General features: G+C 43.3%; 1 long non-coding RNA gene across 1 annotated transcript; it reads right to left on the bottom strand.

Moving 5' to 3' along the window:
• Positions 1-680: 680 nt before the first annotated feature.
• On the bottom strand, positions 681-7,385 carry LOC111935487 (uncharacterized). The gene is made up of 3 exons (XR_002867707.2): positions 7,304-7,385; positions 1,427-1,531; positions 681-975 (listed from the first exon to the last, which is right to left on the bottom strand). It is a non-coding gene; the product is annotated as an uncharacterized LOC111935487 (long non-coding RNA).
• Between the last annotated feature and the right edge of the window lie 7,798 nt (positions 7,386-15,183).

The raw sequence follows: 15,183 nt of genomic DNA, 5'->3' as shown, positions 1-15,183 counted from the left end.
CCTCTGGTATTACTTTCTTCTCCACCTGCCTGTATAGATTCTAACATGCTACTTGTATTATGTAGGTCATGAATAATAAAGTATTTTGGCTGGTGCTAAACAAAGGCAACAGGTAGGAGGGTCAGGTTTGCTATTTCCTTTTCAGACACTTGCAGGTTTCTGTAGCACGGACGAACAACAAAACCACCAATATTCTTGTAGGGCTTGTGGGGTGCCAAAGACCTTTTTGTTTCTTTGCTATGTGACTGTGCTGTCAGGGTAAAATTTTCAGTGCTGCCAGATGAAAAAACCATCCCCCTGACACATGATGGTGGTGTTTCTAATTTTTTATGATAAAGCTTGGTGATTATCTGCACCTTTCCCCATGGCTTGAGCTGACTGTAAGCCTTCTCCCCATAGCCTAGGAAACCTCTGCTGGTTTACTTAATACTTTTCTCTCCAGTGTCCTTTTGTGGTGGTTTCAGCAAAACCTTGAAAGGTGAAGGTGAAATACATCAAATAAAATACTCTTGCAGCAGTGCTGGTTCAGCCAGGGGGAGAGCAGTATAGCATGAAATAGCATGAAAACACCTGATTATGTTTTCAGCTCTGTTTGGCAAGTCAAAACACCTTAGAGGGAACACAAAGAGACACCAAGTACTGTAGTAATCTTGAGCTACATAATATTAATTGGTCATTATAAATAAATAATTATTTTAATAATAGCATGAAATGGTAAATAGTTCCAAAGTCGAAAGATATGCAGCAGTTGCTTTACATCCCTTATAAACAGAAGACAAACCAACAAATACAGTGTGTAGCCAAGCAATAATATTCTCTTTTATAGTCCCTGGCAATAAGTTAATAATGGTTCTGTGCTGTTAAGGGCTCAGGACAATTTTAAAGGAATTTGGTATTTTGGTCATCCAGGGAACCATTTTAAAAGTGAGGCTGTTCTTATTCATGTGATGAAGCTCTGAAATCACAGAAGTTGACCTGCAACAAAAGCAAACACAAGAGAAGGCTTTTTGATTCTATCATAAACATTTGGCTGTAAATCACCACCAGCCTCAGAACCCACTTAAAAAAAATATGATGTTATTTGACATTTTCTTAGCAATCAAGCAGAAAGCTCCAGCTCCTGGATCATAGAGATTTAATTTAATGTAGGAGTACAGTAAGGTACCCAGTACCCATGATTATATCAACAGCACTTTTCTGTTGGCTGACACATCAGGCTTGTTTAAAATCATTAGACCAAAGCAGACATGTTTCCCTTCACCTTTTTTTTTCTTTTCTCGTAATTTCTGAATTGATCAATTATGGGAGATTTTGAAAAAGCAGTAATAAAAACCAAACAGAAGGCAGACAGTTTAAGAGCCAACTGTTAATTCATCATTACTAGCAACAAAATGGTGTTTTATGAGTTTGGAATAAACAGATTTACTAATCTGAAAACTGTCTCTCCTGTTCCTTAGTCTTTTCTTCACAACTGCAATTTATAAGAAGAAGCTGTCCGGCTGCATTTCAGGGACACAGGAGAAAGCAGCTTCTGTGTGTAAATTAGAAATAGATTTCAATTTTCTTGCCGCTGTTGTAACTAAACAGCCTGTTAACCTATTTAAATAGGAGAACATACTCTGTACTCCTGTTCTAGAATACATCAAAAATAATGTGATTATGTCTGTTTTGATACAACCCTATCTTACTGCTACCTATATGCTTTTACATGAATGATACATGGAATTAGTTCCACATTTCTTCTCTTACAATTAGCATATTAATGTGCCAGACAGATAATGCTAAAAGCCTGGATGCCTGAGCACACACAGTGCCTTCTTCATGGAGCTGCAACACTCAGCGCCTGTGAGTCCTCAGGAATGTATCTGTACATGCTCTGCCTCCTGCTTGTCCTGAGAGCAGCCCTGACCTATGGACCACAGCTGAGATACTTCAGGCGCTTATTTACTTTATTGGCCTCAGAAATTCCACTAAAAGAGAAAGGCTCAGTGTCAGGCTGCCCACAATGGGGCCTTTGCTTTTCCTAGGGATGTGTGTGGATGTGTTCACACGTCATGGCTGTGTTCATTCCTCGATATTTCAGGCAGTCCAGGGGTTTTCTCCATGCCCAGAGCTCACACACATGTTTTTGCTGTGTACCTGCATACAGGTCATGCATTTTTGTTTATGTATGCAATGTGGAGGTTCAGGCAGTCTCCCATGTCTTTATATGTCAGGGATCCAGCATGGCTGGTGAAAGTCCCTAATCTCGAGTCTATCTTGGTGAAACACTAATGAACTTGTAAAAACAGGAAGCAGAGGAAAACAAATGAATTTCAGCTGGTGTTTGAAGAGCTGTCAGATCCCCTCGCTGAAATGTTTCAGAGGAACATCTTTCTGATAAAACCTCTGAGAAAAGTGGAGGAGTTTCAGAAGAGTGATTGGAAAAACAGGATGCCGACTGGCAGGCTTTGCTAATGCATTGCATCTGTAAAGACTCCAGCAACTGAACACAGCATTAGCTATGTGAGAGCCACGGAACTAGGGAAAGTTATTACATCTGAGCATGAGGGGAAGGAGGAAGGGGGAAGGGGGAAAGCAGCTGCTCCCTTTATGCATCTTGCAGTTTTTTCTGAATCTTTGACATTTTTTGTTCCATCTATTTTGCTGTCAGCTCACAGCCTCAGTTCTAACACTGATGAACAATGCTGCTTTGCTGTCCAATATCATCCTTACTCTGAGGTTCTCACAGCATTTCACAAATGTTAGGGAAGCTTTGGCATGCCATGAGACATAGTGAGGGCTTGCTGGCTTCACAGGATGCTGCACCTCTTTGCATTAGTGTCTGCATGTCTTTGGCAGATGTTATCCTCATTTTACAATGGCTTATATCATGGAATTACAGGATCCTTGAGTTTCTACTTATTTTGCCTTTTCTCCATTCCAGAGCCTCTGGTCATTTAAACTGACCTTCTGGTGCTGGCAACTGGTTTTGGGGGGCTTCTTCTTCCACTTCTGTCTAGGACAGGACTGTTTCTTTTTGTCTTAACTCCTGCTTGACTCATACTCTTGAAAATCAGGGTGTGGGAGTATGACTGGAACAGAGCACATACAGATAAAGGAGCTCAAGGATATTCTTGCTTTCTCCAGTTTAGGAGGTTGTGTTTCACAAGGCTAGAAATTGGGTCATTATAGGCAGGAGAGTGTTAAAAATGTAGAGTGAGTTGACTTCACAGAGAGTGTGAAGCAAATTCTAACAGAACTGTTGAGATCAAGAACATGTCCTGGCTCTGTGGCTTTACCCACATCCTTCCAGTTCTGCTTTTGCTGGAGTTGTCCCTCAGAGCTGAACTGCCATCCAAGGAACATGTCTGAGACCAGGAGCCTGTCTGTAGGGTCTCACTGACCAGTCTCTAATACAACATGCCAGCCTTACAACATACCACTGTGTACTTTCCCTCCTGCAGTGAGTTATTTCTTGTTTCTTTGCATTTAATTGATCTGCAGTTCATTGAAAAACTTATGTAATAGCCCTACTCACTCTGCAAAGCACCAAAACTTGTCTTCAAAAAAAAACTCTTCAGAGAATGCCTCTGAGGATTGCACGTGCCCTGTCTGGAGCTGCTGCAGCCAGAGCATGGTGGTGGAGCTGAGAGCTGCCTTTGGGTGTCTTCCTGGGGCTGTCACAGCCCTTTTTGGAGGAGTGATTCCAAAGGTTGTAGGCTTTGTTTATGCCTAAGTGGCTTCTAACATCCGAGTCATGGCAGCACAACTGCAATTCCAAACATCCTGATCTCTCCAAGAGGATCTAACAGTGGTCCCAGGAAAGCCAAGGACGGAGCAGCAACTGAAACAATGTAAACAGGAATAAATTTAAAACAACAAGATGCAGAAAAATATCCAACAAAGCTGGTCTTCATTAAACCCTTCCTCAGCTGTCTCTCTCAGCCATTCCCACTACTGCTTCAGTGCATCCTCGTTCCGTCTGCTCCTACAGCCCTTCCCTGGAAGGCAGATGCTTTTGTGGGTGAAGCATCAGGCGGGGTGTTGGGAGACTTAATTTTGCTACTGAGTTGGGCAAAAGCAGTGTCACGTTTCCCTTTTCAGTGCCTGTCCCGTGATTCTTATCACCCTGACCTCCAAAAAGCCCGAGTTCATGCCTGGTTTCATGTACATGAATCACAGCAGCTGTTGTTGATGGGTTTCCATGTGTGTGGAAGGGTTTGGGAGGATCGTGGGGACAGGCTGAGAGTAGATCTTGCAGGCAGATGCTCTCTTTGAGGAGACTATTCAGGGCATAGCTCAAAACGTCTCTGCTCTCCTTTCTGAATATCAGGCAGCATTTACTGAGTTATAAAAATATTTTTCAATCACATAAAAATATCTGCTCCTTAATTTCTGTATGCTCTCCTCCTTCCATAACTAATTAATCATCATGATGTCCTATGAAAAATGTAATTATCTCAGATGTCGCTGTCCCATTTCACAGGCAAGGAAAACCCTGGGGACACCTTGCTGTACTGTAGTGGTGTTTTGTTGATCCCAGGAAGCCCGGGTGCCTCTTAAGCATAAGCCAGGGTTTACATATCCTACCTTGGCTCTGGAAGGAAATACATGATGAAATTTATCATGTGCAGTAACTTACAGAGGAGAATAACAATTTTCACATTTCTAACTTAATGCTTATTTGTCTTTTTGTTGCTTTGCTTTGATCTGCTTCATCTTTTTGAGGCAACTGGATTCCTAGAGTAAGGGCTGCTGTCTGTAGCTGATTACATCCTGAGTTTGAACACCCATTCTAACCCTGGCAGGCCCTTTACCTTCTGCATCATCTATTATTTTTACTAGATAAATACTTTGATGTTGTGGGGTGTTTTGCCTGCTTTTTTTTAATTTTATTTGTGTAATTAGTGGGTTGTTTAAAAGAGATATCATAATGATGAGTTGCAACTTTTTTTTTCATTCAAATTGCTGATATTTTGATGGTAAAGAGTTTGCTTCTAAGACACACATTTTGTTAATTTGCCAAAATTAGGTAGAGTTTTAGGCCATGTTGTAGGAAGGTGACAGAAATGTTCAGTCACAGCTGTGCTGGGCTTCTAACAATACATGCTTCTAACAGGAGTCAGTGCAAAGATGGAAATTTGGAACAATGGAAAATCTTATGTTTCTTGGTCTGAGATTCCAGACATCTGAGTTTAGAAAGAATTTTAATTTTGGAACCCAGTTTTTCAGTATCTGTCACACACATCCAGCTTCACATTATCATAGTAATCAGTGTTGTTCAATGCCAGCTTTGACTGAAAATCAGATATTGGATGAGAAGGGCTCTGACCTCAGGTGGCTGTGGTGTTGTGTCCCTTGGTGTTGGCTTCAGCCCCATCCTAACTGCTGGACCCCAGTGAACTCAGACTCCCACAAATGTGCAACGTTGACTCTGCAAATCTGTTTCTCTGTGAAATCCTCTATTGTTCTGTGCTTGAGGCCTTGAGAATTCTCTCCATCAGAAAAAATAATTTGCCAGATGTCTTAATAAGCCCTGTGCGTTTATGGTTCTATATAAGGAGGATTTTTTAAAGCAGCGGATGTTTATTTTTGGCAGCTTCTGTCATTTAATGATTTTCCTGCTCCAGCTACCCTCCAAAAAACTGATAAGTGTATCCTCTTCCCATCTTTCAAATTTAGAGATGAGCATCAGGACTGGGTCCAGTCTGTATGTTTGGCCTAAGTCCAAACACTGTCTGAGCATGGCAGATCTCGGGAAAGTTCCAGTCCAGGTTACAGGATCTTTGGGTCTGCTGTTTTGTTTTTCATCACTCAAATGAAATTGATTTAAAGGTTTAGCCTATACTTCTATTATTTAAGAAAGCATCTATGTGTGTACGTAACAGGAAAGAGAAATAGAACATTGACTTGAAAACCCTCCAGTTCTAATAAGGGAAACAGCTTTCTCATAGGTTCCCACATCATCAGTCAGCTCATCACATGCATGCTGCTGCAAGACATTTTTTTTTGTGATGAATTGAATAATCACATCTGTTTCTCAAGCTTGAGAAAAGTTTAAAAAGTCATTAACATTCTCCCGTTTCCACCATTGGCAGAATCTACTTTTTTTTTTTCTTTTTTTTTTTTTCTTTTTTTTTTTTTTTAAACCAGAATCTTGGCAGTGCAGACACTTGTGCATGTGAAAAACTTGTCTGTGTGTGTTTGTGTGTGGCAGTGCAGACACTTGTGCATGTGAAAAACTTGTCTGTGTGTGTTTGTGTGTGGCAGTGCAGACACTTGTGCATGTGAAAAACTTGTCTGTGTGTGTTTGTGTGTGGCAGTGCAGACACTTGTGCATGTGAAAAACTTGTCTGTGTGTGTTTGTGTGTGTGTCTGCAGCTAAAGCGAGTGTGATTGTGAGCGCTTCCACACAGGCAGCCAGCACCTGCAGGCACGGCCACAGCGATGAGACACAGCGATGAAACAAACACAGCAATGAAACAAACACAGCGATGAAACACAGCATCACAGAATATCCTGCCTTGGAAGGGAACACAGCAATCATCCAGTCCAGCTCCTGGCCTTGCACAGACACCCCAACAATCCCACCCTGTGCCCGAGCAGTGTCCAAACGCTCCGGGAGCTCCGGCAGCCTCAGGGCCGGGACCGTTCCCTGGGGAGCCTGGGCAGTGCCCAGCACCCTCTGGGGGAAGAATCTTCCCCTGATATCCACCCTAAACCTCCCCTGGCACAGCTCCAGCCGTTCCCTGGGTGCTGCCGGTGTCACACAGAGCAGAGCTCGGAGCTGGCCCTGCACTGCCCGTCCTGAGGAAGCGGCCCCTGCTGAGGGCCCTTCCTCAGCCTCCTGCAGGCTGAACAGACCAAGTGCCCTCAGCCCCTCCAAAACAGCTTCTTCTCCAGGCCCTCGCCATCTCCAGAGCCTCATTTGGGCTCTCTCTAACACCCCACTGTCCTTTTTAAATGGCAGTGCCCAGAGCTGCCCGAGCACTGGAGGTGAGGCCGGCCCGGCCCAGAGCAGAGCGGGACGATCCCTCCGTGGCCCGGCCGGCGGTGCTCCCTCCCCGCAGGACAGGGATGTCCCTCCTGGCTGCCAGGGCACTGCTGGCTCCAATTCCACCGCCCACGACCCCCAGGTCCCTCCCGGGTGCTGCTCTCCAGCCTCATCCCCCGCTCTGTCCATACAGCCAGGGCTGCCCCGTGCAGAACCCGGCCCTCATTAAACTGCAAATAATTGTCGATCGCCCGGCCCTCCGATTCGTCTGGGTCGCTGTGCAGGGCCTCGAAGGACGGGCTGTGTGTGGAGCAGTGCCCCACACACCTGCTCTCCTCCCAAAATCCCGAGTTTTTGGCATCGGGAGCGCTCAGCAAGCTGCAGGCAGATGCAGGCAGGAGACGCGAGAGGGCAGCGTCCCCTCTGCTGCCGCCTCCGCCGGGGCTCGCTCCCATTGTTATGTTTATGCAAACAGCCTTTGACATAATAGCTTTGAAACAGTTGAAAATTGGATTGTGCCTTTAGGCCAAACATTCAGACCACCACCTTGGCTATATTCATCTGCCACAGTAAATTGGGTTCAGCCTTGGCTCCACACACTGTATTTCAGGGAAGGATTACAGCTTAGCAATAACTTTTGTACAGGAAAGACAAATGCAAACTCCTGGCAGAAATATTGGAGCTGTTTAGTTGTGCAACCCCCTATCTGGAGGAATACAGATTGTGCTGAGAATTTCTTTGGACATCCGAGGAGCAAATAAAACAAATTCTCAGGCTGGAATCTCCATTCCTTTCTTTTTCAGCTTCCTAAAGCAATCTAATTATGGTTTAACCTCCTGAAATAAATACCTAATAAAAGATGAACCTATTAGAAGAGTAAATTTACTGCCCACTAGTTAGCAGAAATTCTTGCCATGCTCTCTAAGTGATAATGTTATTGGGATAGAACATTGTTTGACTGGTTAATGGTCCTTCCACTGCAAGACAGATTATATGGAAAATAAAAGTCACAGCACAGCCAGTCACAGTGTCAGAGCCCGTGGTTAAAAATACTTTTAACATAAAAAGATGTGTTGAAAAGAAGGGAGAGGGTAACAGCCCCTCCAACAGAGGTTCAGCAAGAATTTAAGCTCTAAAAGGGAGACAGTGTCCCCTGGATTTACCAGTCAGTGCCACAATTAATTTTCTACAGGCTGCTTTACAATTTTGTTGCGTATTTAAGGAAGTGAAGGTTTATTTGGTCCTGATCCCAGAGGCAACATGCTAGTTTCAACCTTTTCCAATTCATCCTAGCAAATGTGATGTGTCCATGAAATTTGGGACTATAGTCTTCCTTCTATTTCCAAGAAGGGTGGATATCCAGGTGGAAAGGAGGAGATGGTGTCAAAAGCTCTTCATGCTGGCAGGAGGGATCTGGAGGTGCAGTTGGGGTGAAGGCAAGGTGAAGGCTGGGGAGAAAAGAAAAGCAGCAATTCCTCTGGCACTCTTCCCCTCTGCATCTCTAGTTTCCATCGTGATGCTGGTCCATCAGTGGATTAATGAGGCCATTGACTTTGCCAGGGGTGGAGAATATAAATAAAAGCAATTTCCTGGCCTAGCTCCCACTGAAACCTAATCCAGTGGGAAGAGAAAGGCTCTCCTCTTAAGATGAAGGCTTTTTTAGATTGGGTGGTAGCTGAGCTGCTGATAACTTTATTGTGAAAGCAAGATGATTTTTCAAACTATACATTGAGCTTTCTAAATTCACACAGGCTTGCACACTATCTACTTCTAGTGTGCAAATGGGGTGACACATGTGTTGTTACAGGAATGATATAACAAAAACACATTTCTTGTGTGAGAATCTAAATATTTTCCAGGATCACATTTACCCAGATCTCTTTATGCTGTATCTGTGGAGGTCTTCCCCTTGGACAATCTTAACTCTTCTTTATTTATTGTGTATACCAAGATCTCATCCCCTGCTTTTAAGGCTACAGAATACAGCAAGAATTTTTACCTTCTTGTCACTGCTTCTGAACGAAGCAGTCCCTTTATGTTAGCATTGGAAGCAGTGTTACACTTAAACAAGAAGTAGAGCAAGCATAGAAAACTCTGCTGTGGGCATCCCCCACCAGCTGTGATGGACCAAATTCTGAAGCAAAAACTCTCATGTTCACGTTTTCAACAGGAACTCTGCCCTGAGAAGAGAAGCCTCTAGTATCCTCCACAGACAAGAGACAGCAGCTTAGTTGAAGTGGGACAGCAGGAGCATAACACATGCTCTGTTCTAAGAACAAAATAGTCAGTATTAGCCCACTTCATTTATTTGTTTATTTATTTTCCTAGTCACACTTTGCTCTCTTATGCAACAGTTTTGCCAGTGGGTAAAATATTTGGTGCTGGCCTTTGCCAGAAAACAGAAGTCACTAGCTGAAAATGGTTAGGAAGTCACACATAATAAGAGAGTCGTATATTTCCATAGTACTATGAGGAAGTTTTGCTGCTTGACAAAAAATGCTTGTTTCACATAAACACAATTAATCTTTATTTTTTTTTCCATCTCCAGCTGTTTCTCCCAGAAATAAAAAAAATACTCACTAGTTGTCTTCAGTATGGTCCCCCCCATTTATCAGGCCTCTCACACTGAATAGAGCAGTATTTTTATGGACAAAACTGAGTGAGCTGGCTGGATTTTGCTGTAGCAGACTCTGATGTGGTAAAGGCTCTTTGTCATGTATCACAGTCAGAAGTCATTTATTATCCTGCTTTCCTTTGGGAAGAGACTGGGGCAAAAGATCCAAATTCTACCTTTCCTTTTCCTCAAGTGTGTGTTTTATAATCATCACTTATTAGCAGGATTATGGTAGCATCTAGGTAATCTTGCCAGGATCGGGGCATTATTATGATGAACAATGACAGAAGTCTATTCATTAGAGTCCAGAGAAATTGTTTTGCTTGGCTGTAAAAGCACTTGGGCCAAGGAGGTCAGACAGCTTCATTCAAAGTCCTCTGCCCGTGTTACCAACTCTCGTGATATTATCAAAGTCTCCCACCATCCTGGGCTTTTCAGTGAGCAGCACCTCCTGCTGTCATGTGAGTCCACAAGAAGCTCAGCCTTCATTAAACCAGAGACATGATTCAAGTCCTGTTGATTTCAAGTGAAAAGTCTGAAAAATATGGGAAGCAGAAGGCAAATAATTACCCACTTGAGATATATATATATATATATATATATATATATATATATAAATTTTAAATTTTTTTTTGGAAGGTCAACTTTGTAGATTCTTGGAGCTCACTGGGTACAGGGCAGGAGGGGACCTTGGAAGTCCTTAGCCCTGTGTTTATCCATTCTTGAGCCTGTGCCCTCTAATGCTGGTGCAGAGCAGGAAGGCGGGTGTGAAACACCTTTTGTGTGACTCAGGGCCCTGGTGAGGCAGGAAGGATTCCTCATAATCTGAAGGAGGCAGAAAGAGTGTGGGCTAAATACTCCTAAAATAATTACCTCATAAAGTGAGGCTGTGTTTCAGTCTAGCCTACCCATCTCAAAAGGATGGCTATTCCCTTTGCATTTAGAGGGTGAAAAGTTAGGAGCCAAGAATAAGTAGAGGGAAAGGGGTTACGATAAAAATACATCTTTCCTCTTTCTCAAGATTGTCTTCCCCACAGCCAAACACACACGAATGCCACTGACTGTATCTCATTTATCCTTGGTTTCTCCTTTCCCTGTCTAGCCCCTTTGTCTCCTGTCTCTATGCCTTGTCAGATTATTTACCCATCCAGGCTCCCAGGCTCTTGCCCAACTCTAGCAGCACTTAAAATGCTGGTTTTCAGGAAAGCACTACTTAGAGCAGACTGAAGAAGGATCTGAATTAGGATTAACCCAAAGAAAGCAATTATCTTTACTGGAGTTTTCATTATAGCCCCAATTTCTGTTTTGTTCCCCTTTGAGTACAAAGAGGTGAGTTCAAATAAGATTTTTTTCTGACAATGGAATCCTGAAAATCCTGAAAATAGAGGAAACCCTGAATTCTCTCTCTATTTTTTTTCCCCCTTTGAGCCACAAATGATGGGAGCCCTGTGGCCCTAACTGATGGGCAGAACTCACTGAAATGCAGATTGCCCCACTCACAGGAAACCAAAATTGTTGAAACAAATGCTGGAACAAAACTCAGGAATGAGAATTTCCATGGATTGGAAATGCTGGTTCTTGGTTTGTTTAGTTCTCAGAAGACTTTGAAGCATTTGGGTTGATGTTTTTTGTTTTAGAAACAAAACAGCTGCCTGGTCTCCTGAGCCTGTGCCAGGAGTCCACACTCCCAGGAACCCTTTTGTGCTGTTTCCAACAGAAAAGTAATTCACAGGAGAGTTTCCATCCAGTTTCACTGGGAACCTCTCCTCAGTCCTAACAAGCCTGGTACTACCAGGGGAATCCTGGAACCCATTTTGAGGTCTGCTTAATTCTTGCTTGTTCTTGCTTCAACCTTTGCCTTGCCATCCCAAACTCGGTGTGAAGAAGGGCTTTGCTGCCTGAGTAAAGGCTTCCAGAATCCAAGGTCTTCCTTCCTATTCTGAGAGCCTACGTGAAGAACTTTCAGTCCTGTCCTTCCAGTCAAAATTTTTTTTCCCTTTCCTCTTTCTTTCCCTTCCCTCTACAATTAATTAGCTAATAATTTTGCTACTGATCCATTCTTCATTAAATAGCTGAATCCCTTTTGTTAGATCTGGTCGGAACAAAGGTAGGAGAATTTATGTCTTAATTTTAGTTCATTATGGCAGAGAGCATCCCACCCCATCACTCTCCCTCTCCCCCCTCCTCTCCAAGCCCTCCCTCTTCCTTTAGAGGATCAGTTATCACTTTGCCCCTAAACTCCTCACATTCTGCAGAGGCATTGGAGGAGCCTTCACTGCCCTTTATCTTCTGCTGCCTCATTAAGAGAAATGAACCTGAGTCTGAGAGAAATGACACAAGGGAAATAAAAATATAATCCCTTGGTGCCACCTATAATGAATTGTTATGAAAACCATGAAAATATCTGTCTGCAGATATTGTTCTTTGATTTGAAGTCAGTGTTGTAAGCGGTAATTTTTGTCATTAAAGCTGTTAATCTGCGCAGCGTTCCTCATAAGTTTTTATGAAGAAAAACAGCCCTGCTGCCTACATGCTCATGCAGGGAGCTTCTGAGCACTGCTACAGGAACAGGGTGCCTTTGAATAATTATCTTTAATTATAGCTGAGGTGGTTGTCTGTCTCAGAGATGGGGCTGTTTCACAGCAGCCTGCTGGCCACTGCTGAGAGGGTTTGGGATGAACTGGTTCATCTGAACCTTGCTGACACCAAAGTCCCCAACTGGCTGCTGCTGGGGGACATGTGGGAATGTCCTGGAGCACAGAGCTCTCTGTGTGTGTGCAATTAGCTGCACTGATTGCCCCAGTCCTGTGCTTTTGTGTTTGGGATGGGTTTGTGAGGGACCAGAGATGAGCTGTGGGGAGCAGAGGTGTGCTAGGAGTCCTCCCCCAGCAGTCACAGAGCTGTTCCCTTTCCTGCAATCCATCTTCAGCTTTTCTGGACTGGGGTCCTCTTCTACCACATCTGAGTGCTTCCCTGAGATGCCAGGCAGCTGCTTTTCATGCTGTGCATGCCAGGTCAGGGCAGAGGGGTTCCTACAGCCCCCTTCACCAGCGTGACCGCACTCCATTACCCCCAGGTGACACTCCAGACAGAAATCACTGATGTTGGGGAGGGCAGAAAGCATGGCAGCCTTATGGTGTTTAGATTCCTTGGACAGAAAGATGCTATGGGCATACTGGCCAGGAGGAAATGGCCTCGAGTTGCACCAGGGAAGGTTTGGACATTAGGAAAAATATTTTCACTAAAAGGGTTGTCATGCACTAGACAAAGCTGCCCAGCAATGTGGTGAAGTCACCACCCCTGGGGATATTTAAAAGACACATAGATGTGGCACTCTGGGACATGGGTTAGTGGTGGGTTTGGCAGTACTGGATTGGTGGTTGGACTCAATGATCTTAAAGACCTTTTGCAACCTAAGTTATTCTGTGATTCTAAGGAAAATCAGACTTTGAAAGGTTTTTTTGCACCTCCTTCACAGATTTAGCTCCCTGCTGAAAATGGCTATATTAACCTGCAGTCTGATCTTGTAAGGATTTCCTTATTCCCATCAGAAATTAGGTAAAGTCTCAGTGCTGATTTACACTAGGCAAACATTTGGCTTAATTGCTTGACTTCCTGGATCTTAGCACAACCACAGACACCCCCAGCTCTGCAAATATTTAGGTTCCCATTTGTGGAAAAGATGAAGGCTGAGACTGATCTCCACTGACTTTGCAGAAAGGGCATTGTGAAGTGCATGAGAATAGAAGCAACATCAGAGACTTAAAAATAGAAATAAAAGACCAAGAAAGAGAATGAGTTAATAAATCTTTCAAGACACCAAGTTGATGGAATAATGAAAACAACTACCAGGACTTGCCATGGCCCCTGCCCCTTAAAGGAAGCCTCTTCCTCATTTGGTCTCTGCTTTAAAAACAGAAGGGTTGTAAATAGCTTATGGCTGAAGGCATAAGACATTCATTGTCTTTTCTATTCTTATGCAACTGTCCACTCTGAAGTCCTGGTATTTTACTCTTAAACATCTGGAACTAGGATTCCTGTATATAATGCCCATAATCTCTGTAGAGAAAGTCATTTATGTTTCCTGAAATTCTCAAAAGTATCTCTAGCAGGTCTTTTATTTAGGCAGCTTGAAGCTGTGAGAATTCCTGAGAAAAAAGCTCTTTATTGGCTCTGCTTCAAGGTAGAGAACTCCAAAACATGGCAAATTACCCTTTATGCTCCAGGCAGAGTAACAGTACAGGACAGGGAATTCTTTCCTTGCTTCTGACATCCTGCAGCTCAGCAAGTATTTTCCAGCATTTTTGGGGATGTAAGAACAAGCTGATCAGGGAAGAGGGCTCTGCAGATGCCATTAACATGGTAGGCTGAATCTGCTGACAATAAGTCAATGATTCTTTCTGACATGAGTCTAAGAGTAGCAGAAGGACGTCTGTAGGATGACTCATGTTAATGGAAGAGTGGGATGTATGACTTGAGATTTAGGACAGATGTCAGGTTCAGGGAAGTGTGGTGTAAGGAAGGTAATTTTTATTGGCATAGTAGCAGGAGACAACTTGTCAGAGTGATGTTGACTCCTTTTTTTGTATTGTTTGGGCAAGTCCTCTGGGAAGATGGCAAATGGAAAGGGCAGAGGAAGATCTGGCAACATCCCCTGCCAGATGGGAAAGGTTGTCTTACAGCAGACAAATAGACCATGGGGTGATGGTGATTCCATCAACTCCAGTTTGCAAAGCCTTGGAAGAGTTGAGAAGAGATATTTTATTATCTCCAGTCCAGTCAGGGTGGTTACTCCCTTTCAGATCTGCCTGAGTGTTGAGTTTGCACCATTCCCATGTGTTGATTTAAGTAAGGGACCCATTTCAAACACAGAAAATCCCTCTGCAGACACCACTTCAAGAGTTATGAAGTTATTTTTCTGTCTTGCACACTCAAACTCACCAACAGAAGCTATACATTTGTAAGTCCAGATTAAAAATATCAGAGAACAATCCACCCAGTAAATTCAAGGTTCTCATAACATCAGGAGATACATATTTTCTGCTGGCTCTGATTTCAAGCTCCTGGTCTTACTTTTCCTGCTTTTGAAGAAGTCTAAGTATTCAAGGGCCAAGAGAGGCCCAGAAAAGACATTAAGCAAAACTGTGATACTTCCTTTCCTTTGTTCAAGAAGGGTACGTGGGTTGCACTCTTAATTTCATTCTGGTAACTATAACAGTAAGATCTACAGTAATGATTTAAAAAGCCTTTGAATGATTTCCAGTCTCTCCTCCCACCTCCTAAAAGCTGAGGTGAAGTTCTATGCAGCTGTCACTGGGAATAAGAAATTCAACCAGACACCTTTAGCAATATTAGTCTTATTTATGTAAAGTCAATCCTTAATTAATATTGATGTACAATCTATAAGGCAAGGATCAGGGCTGTCTACTTCCACTTCCATGTGTGACCTGCACCCTATCCCCAACCTTATTCTTTAGTGGTTGCCTCTTTGAACACATGACATTTATCTGCCACAATCTTTGCTGCATTTTGTCCCTCCTGTTCACAGAAATGATTGCAGCTGGAATTTGAGTGGAATTTCCTGCTCTCCCTA

Source organism: Cyanistes caeruleus, chromosome 15 (genome assembly GCF_971803275.1).
Source record: "Cyanistes caeruleus chromosome 15, bCyaCae1.hap1.1, whole genome shotgun sequence".
NCBI lineage: Eukaryota > Metazoa > Chordata > Aves > Passeriformes > Paridae > Cyanistes > Cyanistes caeruleus.
This window is presented reverse-complemented; position numbering and strand designations above follow the sequence as displayed.